Source organism: Carassius gibelio, chromosome A6 (assembly GCF_023724105.1).
Source record: "Carassius gibelio isolate Cgi1373 ecotype wild population from Czech Republic chromosome A6, carGib1.2-hapl.c, whole genome shotgun sequence".
Taxonomy (NCBI): Eukaryota; Metazoa; Chordata; class Actinopteri; order Cypriniformes; family Cyprinidae; genus Carassius; species Carassius gibelio.
The window spans coordinates 4915950-4926164 of record NC_068376.1 but is presented as its reverse complement, the minus strand read 5'-3'; the positions used below and the strand labels follow the sequence as shown (position 1 = coordinate 4926164).

General features: G+C 37.2%; 1 long non-coding RNA gene across 1 annotated transcript; it reads left to right on the top strand.

The window, feature by feature from the left end:
* Positions 1-730: 730 nt before the first annotated feature.
* LOC128015131 (uncharacterized) lies at positions 731-2928 on the top strand. Its single transcript, XR_008183802.1, has 4 exons — positions 731-955; positions 1605-1622; positions 2064-2158; positions 2766-2928. It is a non-coding gene; the product is annotated as an uncharacterized LOC128015131 (long non-coding RNA).
* Positions 2929-10215: the final 7287 nt, after the last annotated feature.

Sequence of the window (10215 nt, the reverse complement as noted above, 5' to 3'; positions counted from 1 at the left end):
TCTGTCACAGTCTTATGTCTTTCTGTCACAGTCTTCTGTGAGTGTTGTGTTTGTTTGGTGCCATGTGCTTTTGTCCTGTCTCTTTTCTGACCCCGCCCACCTTGTCACCTCAACGTCTTGTAAGTGTTACTGGTTCTCGTGTTTTTTTGCATCTTGGTTTTGTTTTTGCCGTGTTGGCTTTTTTGTTCTTAGACTCCAGAGGGTTAAAGTTAATCTTCCCTGCATTTGGACCCAGACCCTGTTCTTTCTTTGCTGGCCCGTGACACAATCTTGTTTGCAATATAATGCAATTCAAACACTCTCAAACATGTTAAGACATATTTAGGAGGATCAAAACAGTATTGCTTACTTAATTCTGGGCTGGAAACATTGTTTATCAAAACATAAACTTGTTGATCTTTGTGTTGGAAAGTAAAGTGAGTGCATGCAGACAATGCAAGCATTACTGTTTATTGTACAGTCTTATAATTATGCAATATAAATGTCTAATTCCTTTGCTATAATTTAGTCTGTTCTTATATATGTTTTTTTTTAAATATATAAAATAATTGATCAGATTGATTGCTGCTTCTTACTTGCATTTTTCATATTTAAAGTACATTCTAGTTAAAAATTTAAAATGACAAATTTCATATTTAAATGTTGATCTCATCCATCAATGATGAATATGCTTCAACTTTTTCTGTGTATGGATTTTGTGAATAAGCACTACAGAATAATACAAGTTAATTTAAAGTATATTATTGTTTATTTTATTTGGATTTTTATTATTATTATGATTATTATTTGTATTTTTTTTTTTTTTTGCCACCCCCCCATAATCCCACGCCCAAACATAATGCAACACGGTGACATCGCGCTATTGCGCCATTTTGCGACTACTTGGCGGTCTTTTTTGGATCGGCAGGCATCAGTTTATCAGGCGGCCTGCGGTGCACTTACAGCTCAAACTGTGGTGAGTATATCTGGATATTAGATCATGTATAACGTAAAAGTGTTTATGCCCCCCTATATAATGATATTACTTGTAATACGTATCAAATACATCGAAGTGTTTTAGCTGCAAGACCGATGGGTAGAGATAATTAATTAAAAAATGGTAACGTTAACTGTTATATCCCTGAAATAAAAACGCCTGAGTCATTAAAGCCATCTAACTGTTAGCGCTGAAAAACAGTTCAAATAAAGTTTAAACTTGAGACATATGTTTTTAATTATTATATTATTATTGTTTCGAATAATTTAACGTTAAGCTTTTCATCATGAAATTTGTTCGATTCATTGCTTTTTTTTCTTCAATTGTGTCATGCGAATTAGTTATACAGGTGTTTATAGTAACTTAATATTCTGCTGTGTTTAATAAATTTTGGATCTCCTTTAGCTGTCAGATTTCTACACACGATGTAAAGAGGCTCCTTTTTTATTTATTTTAAGCAAAAACAGCCTTTTCTTCTACAAGCTCTAGTTTTATATTTGGGGTTCAAGTTTATCACTAAGGTATAGTATTTAATATAGTGTGAATTTAGGGGCTATACTATATGAGATTATAACTTTTGTTTTGTTTTTGCTTTGTTTTGCATTTATCTCTTTGCCATGTTCTGAAGAAGCCATATTGTTGTAAGGTATGTTTTTTTGTTCATTTATAAAAGAGCCGCTAGAACAATCTGCTTTAATATATTACATTAATTAGATTAAAATATTAATAGATTGAAGGTAGTTAATCTGATTCTTCTGGTTTTCTTGTGTGCTCTTCTGTTATCCTATAATTTTGCACTTTACAGTTGCTAGCAAGGAGAAAATGAATGAAATTAATATTTACAGGCCAAGTTGTTGAAATAGTGTTGGTTTTAAATTTTGAAATTGCACAATATCAGTTGTTTTGCAATAAGATAAAAACCTGCCAGTTTGGGTGAGCCTATGACTTTTAATCTAGTACCAACTGGAGGACCTGTATGATATCTGCATTATACTAGATATGATGAACACGTAACAGAAACTATAACACCTGCCTCATAATGTGTCATGTATAATTAATTATTTGGGCATTACTCTTGTATCCACAGGTTGATGAAAAATGAGGTCATGGCCTGTTTCAGTATGAAGTGGGGGAAGGGGAAGCTTGCTTTCACCAAGATCAATCTGTACACTGTTGTCACAGGTAAAACAAAATTAACATATAATACAAATATTAGCATAATATCATTGTGACATTCAGCGTTGTTTAGTTTCTGTTTTAGTTGGTTTAGTGAAAACCAGTAACCTCGTATTGTAGGTACTCATCTGTCACACAGAAATCACACAAACTTCCATATATACACTTCTTATTGATTGGCAGGTCATTCCTGTTGCCAGCCTATCTTTATTGTTCAGAACTCTAACAATTGTTTTTGCATTCTCTAACAATTGTTTTTGCATTTAATGTATAAGACATTAAATGTTAATTTACCTTAAGACACTCTGCAAAAAAATACTGCAATGTGTCTTTGTTGTCATGGTTTTCTTTTGCTAGATTGTCTGCTTAGTGTTTGTCAATTGCATCACAAGCTGAAATATATTTTGATGACTTATAGCATGTAATTTACATTCATGGCTCTTAAAGCTAGGGTAGATTTTTATTTTTTTCTAAGAAACCAAATCAATAGTGTAAGTGGTCTAAATGTATTCTGTGGAAGGCATAAAAAAGTGGTTAATGATTACATTCAGTGATTACTATAGTGCATCATATCCTATACTTACACATTTTCTTATTCAAATATTTCTTACAGAGAGTGTCCAGAAAACATCAAAAGAGACGGGGCAAATACTGCAGCAGCCACTGCCTTTTGTTTAAAATATGCCCCAGCAGAGCCGTCGCAAGGAGGGTGAGAGGCCCTGTGCAAAGTTGATGTGCGAGGCCCTCTACAATTTTGCGTGTGTGTGTGTGTGGTGGGGGAGGTTGCTGTAGCAAGGCAAGGCAAGTTTATTTATATAGCAAATTTCGAACAAAATGGTAATTCAAAGTGCTTTACATAAAATTAAGTAAAATAATCATGAAGAACAAAACTAAAACAAGCAATATTAAAACTTTGGAAATTATTAAAAAATTGACTTGAATTTAAAACAGTTAGAAATAGAAAATGATCTTACAGTTAATACATAAAATACAGTGCAATCAGGTCGGACATCGCACAGTGCTCATTCAATAAATGCACAGCTAAACAGATGAGTTTTGAGTCTAGATTTAAATGTGACTAGTGTTTTAGCACATCTGATCTCTTCTGGAGGCTGATTCTGGAAGCAATGTATTTTGGTCCTAGGTCTTTGAGTGACTTCTAGACAAGTAGAAGTACATTAAAATCAATCTTAAATGTAACTGGAAGTTAATGAGGACTGGTGTGATATGCTCAGATGTTCTAGTCAGAATCCTGGCAGCAGCGTTCTGGATGAGCTGCAGCTGTCTAATGGTCTTTTTGGGAAGGCCGGTGAGGAGACCATTACAATAGTCCACCCTGCTGGTGATAAAGGCATGAACAAGTTTCTCCAAGTCTTGGCTGGAAACAAAACATCTAATTCTTGCAATGTTTTTTAAATGATAGTATGCTGATTTAGTTACTGCTTTGACATGACTACTGAAACTAAGGTCTGTCTCCAGAATCACACCACGTTTCCTGTCTTGATTTTTAGTTGTTAGAACCCTAGAGTCAAGATATGCATTCACCTTGAACACTTCATCTTTGTTTCCAAATGCAATGACTTCAGTTTTTTCCTTGTTTACCTGAAGAAAGTTCTGGCACATCCAGCTATTAATTTCATCAATGCATTGGCAGAGGGAGTCAGTGGGGCTGTAGTCATTTGGAGATAAGGCTAGGTAAATCTGGGTATCATCAGCATAGCTGTAATAGGCAATTAGGTTCTTTCTCATTATTTTACTTAGAGGAAGCATATACAGGCTAAACAAGAGCGGTGCAAGAATTGAACCTTGTGGGTCTCCACATATCATGGATGTCTACTTAGACTTATGCTCTCCTAGACTCACATAATGATCGCTCCTTTTTAAGTATGACCTGAACCATTTGAGTACCATCCCAGAAAGCCCGACCCAGTTTTCCAGTCTCTCTAGTAGTATGTTATGATCGACAGTGTCAAACGCAGCACTGAGATCTAGCAATACCAGCACTGATATATTGCCAGAGTCACAATTTAAGTTAATATCATTTATTATCTTAATGAGTGCTGTCTCTGTGCTGTGATGCGGTCTGAAACCAGATGTTTAAGTATTTATTCAGCTGATTAAAAACTACCTTTTCTATAATTTTGCCTATAAAAGTAAGATTAGATATTGGTCTATAATTGCTCAAAATGGTGTTATCAAGATTGCTCTTTTTCAGGAGGGGCTTAACAACTGCAGTTTTCAGGGAGTTTGGAAAAGTCCCAGAAAGAGATTTACTTCTAAACAGTTAAGCACACTTTTGAAAAAAGATGTGGGAAGTGTGTCAATATAGCAAGTTGATGATTTTAGTTGCTGCACTATGTCTTCCAAAATGTTGTTTGTTTTCTTACTGACTATTATTGGAGCAATATCATTAATAACATTCTTAACTTTTGAGTTGAAGGAATCAAGGAGAATATCAACAGAGTCGGTTGGTGTTAAAGATATGGCCTCCGTAAATAGTACACTAGTGTTCTTGTTAGGGCTGCACTATTAATTGCATGCAATTGTCATGCATGTCTCGTCAGTAAAGCTGGTTCTGTGATTAGCGGTGATTAGCGGTTGATGTCAATAGCCTGCTTTAAAATGGAGCCGCACTTAATAGACAGAGCCGTAGTTCGCTGACAAGCTACGCAATATCACGTTCATAACCGCATGAGATTCTTCTGCGATTTTGAACGCAATAATGCACCACTTGTCAGCGAACTACGGCTCTGGTTATTAAGTGCGGCTACAATTGAAAGCATATCCTTCTGACAGAGACAGTTCTAGAGTAAGTGGTAGCAGAGATCAATATATCAAAGAAAATACAGAAGTGATCAGATAGTACTACGTCCTTAATAACAATGAATGAAATGTTTAGAGCCCTACTGATGATTACATCTAGAGTGTGTCCACCTTTGTGTGGGTCCATGCACATGCTGAATCAAGTCAAAGGTATTTAGAACTGTTATCATTTCTTTTGTAGTTTTGTTTTCTGCATTGTCTATGTGAAAATTAAAATCCCCTGCATTAGCAAAACAGTCAAACTCTGAGGAAATCATTGATAACATTTCTGTTACCTCAACAAATGCTGAAGAGTATTTTGGAGGCCTGTAAATAATAATAAAAAGAAAGTGTTGAGCACCTTTTAGCACAATCCCTAAATATTCAAAAGACAAGTCATGACCAAATGACACTTGTTTGCATTGATAGACATCTTTAAAAAAGCAGCTCCACCTCCACCTCTCCTAACAGTCCTGCAAACACTCATGGAAGTGAAGTTAGGAAGGACTGCTTCATTGAGGACTGATTTAGTGAGCGAATGTTTAAAGATGCTAACTTGATGGCAGTGCTTTATGTCATTACATCAGTTTTAGTTTGATGCATATTAGATGAGTTTGCCCTTCGGCTTAAGATGGCCTTAAACTTTCTGTCACATGATAAAAGTGAAATTGAGAAAGCTACAGGCACACTGGGTTCCCACTTGTTCTTTAAACATTTGTGAATGTTGCGGTTATAATAGCAGGGACCCGACACATATCACTGAGAGCTTCTATCAGTTGTTTTTGGTTTGATGTTTTGGGACCCTGCTGTTTTCTTGTTGACATTTGCGGGCTTGCAGCGAATCAGTGAGAGAGTTTAGTCCAAGCATACACCAATTCTACCATTTTCAGTGAAAAGCACAGAAGTGGAGATGCTGGAGAGAGGAATAATGTGTCTGGTGAGATGGGTTGTGTCTCTGGTGTTTCTTGTGGCTGTGATATGTTGTCTTGGCTTCCCCGGCTGTCTTCAAGAAAGTCATCCTTGAGTACTGAGTCTTGTATCTGTTTTGATACATCACAGTCTGTCTGTGAGGAGCTCTGAGGGCAGGTCTCTTCCGGGATGGTGTCCATCAGCAGTGCTTTTTGTGGCTGCATGGTGTTATCAGTTGGGAGTGGTCCACTGATGAACGACTGAACTTGGAGTCTTCAAAGTGTTTGAAAGAGTTCACTGAAGTCCTTCTTAAGGATGTTTGACTGCTTTTTGAGAGTATCATTCTTCCCCACATGGATTGATAATTAGATTTGTAGTCTTGTGCTTCATTTTCTGAAGTTCCTTGTTCACATAAGAGACCGTTGCTTGAGGAAGGCAGCATGTTATTGTAGTCCTGCTACGGATGTTTCTGATAATAGAGTCACCCACTATCAGAGTCCTAGGCTCGGCTACGCTCTGAGCTGAATGTCACTGTCTGTTAGTAACGGTGTTAGCTGCTAATCACATTTGGGGATTCCTCACCCGCATTCATTAATTCTTCAAATCTGTTTTCAAGATGTATAGTGGGAGGTAGAATACTGGTATTTACAAGCCTTGTCATAGTTGAATCTGGGGTAGAGAAAGCTACGGCAGCAATACGAGAAACTCATGACAATCTGATGTCTTGTGTTCCTCTGGGTCTTGCACCCTGTTTGTGCCATCGATTAGTGTGATGATCCGTTTCGGCTTGTTCCTCTACACTTGGTACAAACTGTTGAGATTCAGAAGATTCATGGGACTCACCGGCTGTATGCTGAGAGGGTCCATGACGACAGTCTGCTGAGTGTTTCGCCTGTTTTGGAAGTCCAGCAAGTAACTTTGTTTCAAGAATCACAATTCTTTGTAGAAGTTTGCAGCAGTTCATGCAACAAGTAGATCCAACAGGAGGCATTTTCTCTCTCTTCCATTTGAATGTAGGCAGTTGTTTTCCCATCTCCAGAATGTAAGCTGCTGGCAGTGGGAGGCAAAGTCTTCTTTTGTAGTATTATTCCAGTCAAAAAAAGTTTTTAGTTTTAGCGTTTGTGCCAAAAATATTTTGTTTGAGCACTGTGCTGATCTGCTGAAGTAAAAAATCGTAGAAAAAACTGAGAAAAGTACAGAAATAATAAGCGAAGCGCAGAACAGTAGGCTAGAACGTCCGAACGGTAGCAAAGCCAGAACCGCAACAAACTCAACTTTAACATGCATCTGTTCGATTGTGATGCCTTGCTCACTGACATGCTTGCGCACAAATCATGGCCACGCACTAGCTCATAAGGATCTACAATCATAATTATAATAAGTTAATAAGAATGCTTAAATTAGTTCTAGGCTTGTAGACAGTTATATATGAAGAGTTCAGATGGAAAGTGCGATCCAACATTTTCTTCTAAAATAATTATTTTCTCATCTTCCTATGTTTATGTTCAGTATTTCACTTTATTGGGAAAGAAAAGAAACTGTTTATTGCTATTAAAGTGAAATTAAACGGTACTAGGTTTTTGCAGCTGAATTTTACATCTAAAATCAATTTGCACTATTTGAAAATAATATTTTCTTTTAAAATGTGCACTCTCACTCTTATTCGTATGTTTAATAGTCGAAAACGCAAATGTCTATTGTCACATTTATTTTATGTTTTACATGAATCATTAACCTATCGCATTTTTTCAATTCAAAAGGGCGAAATTTCATAAAAGGTTGAGTAGTTTGCATCTCTAGATAGTCTATTATGTTTGGTCGCTGAACATTTCAATCATAAAACAGTTCTCTAATACCGTAGGCTACTGCTTACATTTTTCCACAAACTCTAGTTATGTTGTGACAGTAAGACCCACATTCTTTGATATGATTGGCCATCTCGACCACTGAGGCAGACCAGCCTAGAGCCTTGCACGGACCTCAAATTTAAGCCCTATCCCTAGACCTAGATTTTTTTTTTAATGGCCAAGCGGCCAGTGCCAGACAGTGAACCTATGGATCAGTTTAGCCTTCTTAAATCATCACGACTTGCCTAAAATAAAATCTATAGATATATAAAACAGTTCAAGTATGTTTAAGAATTAAACCTAGATAAATGTGCGCTATATCCAGTAGTTTGTGCGGAGAGTGCAAGCAAAAGCGTGCTGGCCAGTGCAATCACTTGCATTTTTTTCAGTGGATATGCAGTAATTTTTGCTCATAAAGGTAAGAGTAATACATCATTCGTAATTGTAAATTGTCTACTTTTATTTGTGTGCAATCACATTATCAACAAATCGTTATGCTTTTATATAAAAAAAAAGAAAATAGTCATGATGCGCTTTCTACCGTCTCGTCTTGAACAGGAGCACTTAACAAAAATGAACCAAAGCTCAGTGAATACATGACTCACGGACGTGACAAATATATCTGTAGAAAACTTTAAATGACTACTTAACAAAATACAACACATCAGAAACAAAAACATATTCATTATAAAGATAATCCATAAAGATGAACTTTTCTCTTAAGGCTTGTAAAATTAAGAGTTGGCGAGTCAGGATTAGCAACATCATCCTTGCTACACCAACTCAGAAAACTATTTATTAGTAAATAATTCAATCTCATTCCTATTTACCCCATGACTCATTTATGGTAATAATTTTTTGAAGATGCTTTATGTCAAGCTTAAGCCTATTGCGTGCATTTAAAAGCAGAACACTGTGATGCTGCGGGACACTTAACACTGTTAAGCCGCTATTGACAGTCATGTTAGCACGGTCTCGTGTTGTTTCCCTCAGTGCGGCAATTTTTTCATCACTAATTGATGGATGTCTTAAATATAAAAATAAGGAGAAGCCTTAAACAGGCCTAAGGACAGCCCGCATCTGAACTATGATGTGGAAATTGGCCCGAAACCCGGCCTGGAGTGTAAAAAAAGTCAGGGTGAAATGCAGGGCTCTAGACCATTTAAAAGTTAAACTTTATAACGTTTTGTCGTCCTATCAACAAACAGCTTTACTCATTCTTATACTTAGAGTCTTGTACTGTCTATCCGCTATGACTATTTTAGTCTACCAAAGGACAAGATGGGTGGAAAAAATAGTAATAAAAATGAGATATAAATGACATAAAATGCAGGCCAGGAGCGAGGCCCTCTAGAGGTGTGAGGCCTAGTGAAGTTGCACGCTTTGCACAGCCCTTGCGACGTTACTGTGCACCAGACAGGGTGGGTGGAGGTGGCAGGAAAAAAAGAAAGATGTTAATAAAATGTATGTTTTCAAAACTATTCAGTTCCAATAATGTTGATGTTAAAATGTAATTATTTTGTAAATGTTCTGTTCCATGTTAAATGTAAATGATACAACATGTGAATAAATAAATCATATTTGTTATAATCCAGTTCATCTCTTAGTCATTTTTCTGATAAAACCACAAAACATTTGTGTATTCCATTTTCAGACAGTCTGACGTTAGATTCTGACGTCAAAAAGATTTTCATTTTCATCCAAAATGCAACGTCTGACCAACATAGCAGACTGACGTCAGTCTGACGTTGGGTTCAGACGTCAACCAGATTTTCTTTTTGATCCAAAATGCAATATCTGACTAACGTTGGAGATTGACGTCTGTCTGACGTTGGGTTCTGACGTCAACCAGATTTTCATCCGAATTGCAACGTCTGACCAACGTAGCAGACTGACGTCAGTCTGACGTTGGGTTCAGACGTCAACCAGATTTTCATTTTGATCCAAAATGCAATATCTGACTAACGTTGGAGATTGACGTCAGTCTGACGTTGGGTTCGGACGTCAACCAGATTTTCATCCGAAATGCAACGTCTGACCAACGTAGCAGACTGACGTCAGTCTGACGTTGGGTTCTGACGTCAACCAGATTTTCATTTTCATCCAAAATGCAACGTCTGACCAACGTTAGAGATCGACGTCAGCCTGACGTTGAGTTCTGACCTAAACCAGATTTTCATTTTCATTCAAAATGCAACGTCTGACCAACGTTAGAAATCGGCGTTAGCCTGACGTTGGGTTCTGACGTCAACCAGATTTTCATTTTCATCCAAAATGCAACGTCTGACCAACGTTGGAGATCGACGTCAGCCTGACGTTGGGTTCTGACGTCAACCAGATTTTCATTTTCATCCAAAATGCAACGTCTAACCAACGTTAGAAATCGACGTCAGCCTGACGTTGGGTTCTGACGTCAACCAGATTTTCATTTTCATCCAAAATGCAACGTCTAACCAACGTTAGAAATCGACGTCAGCCTGACGTTGGGTTCTGACGTCAACCAGA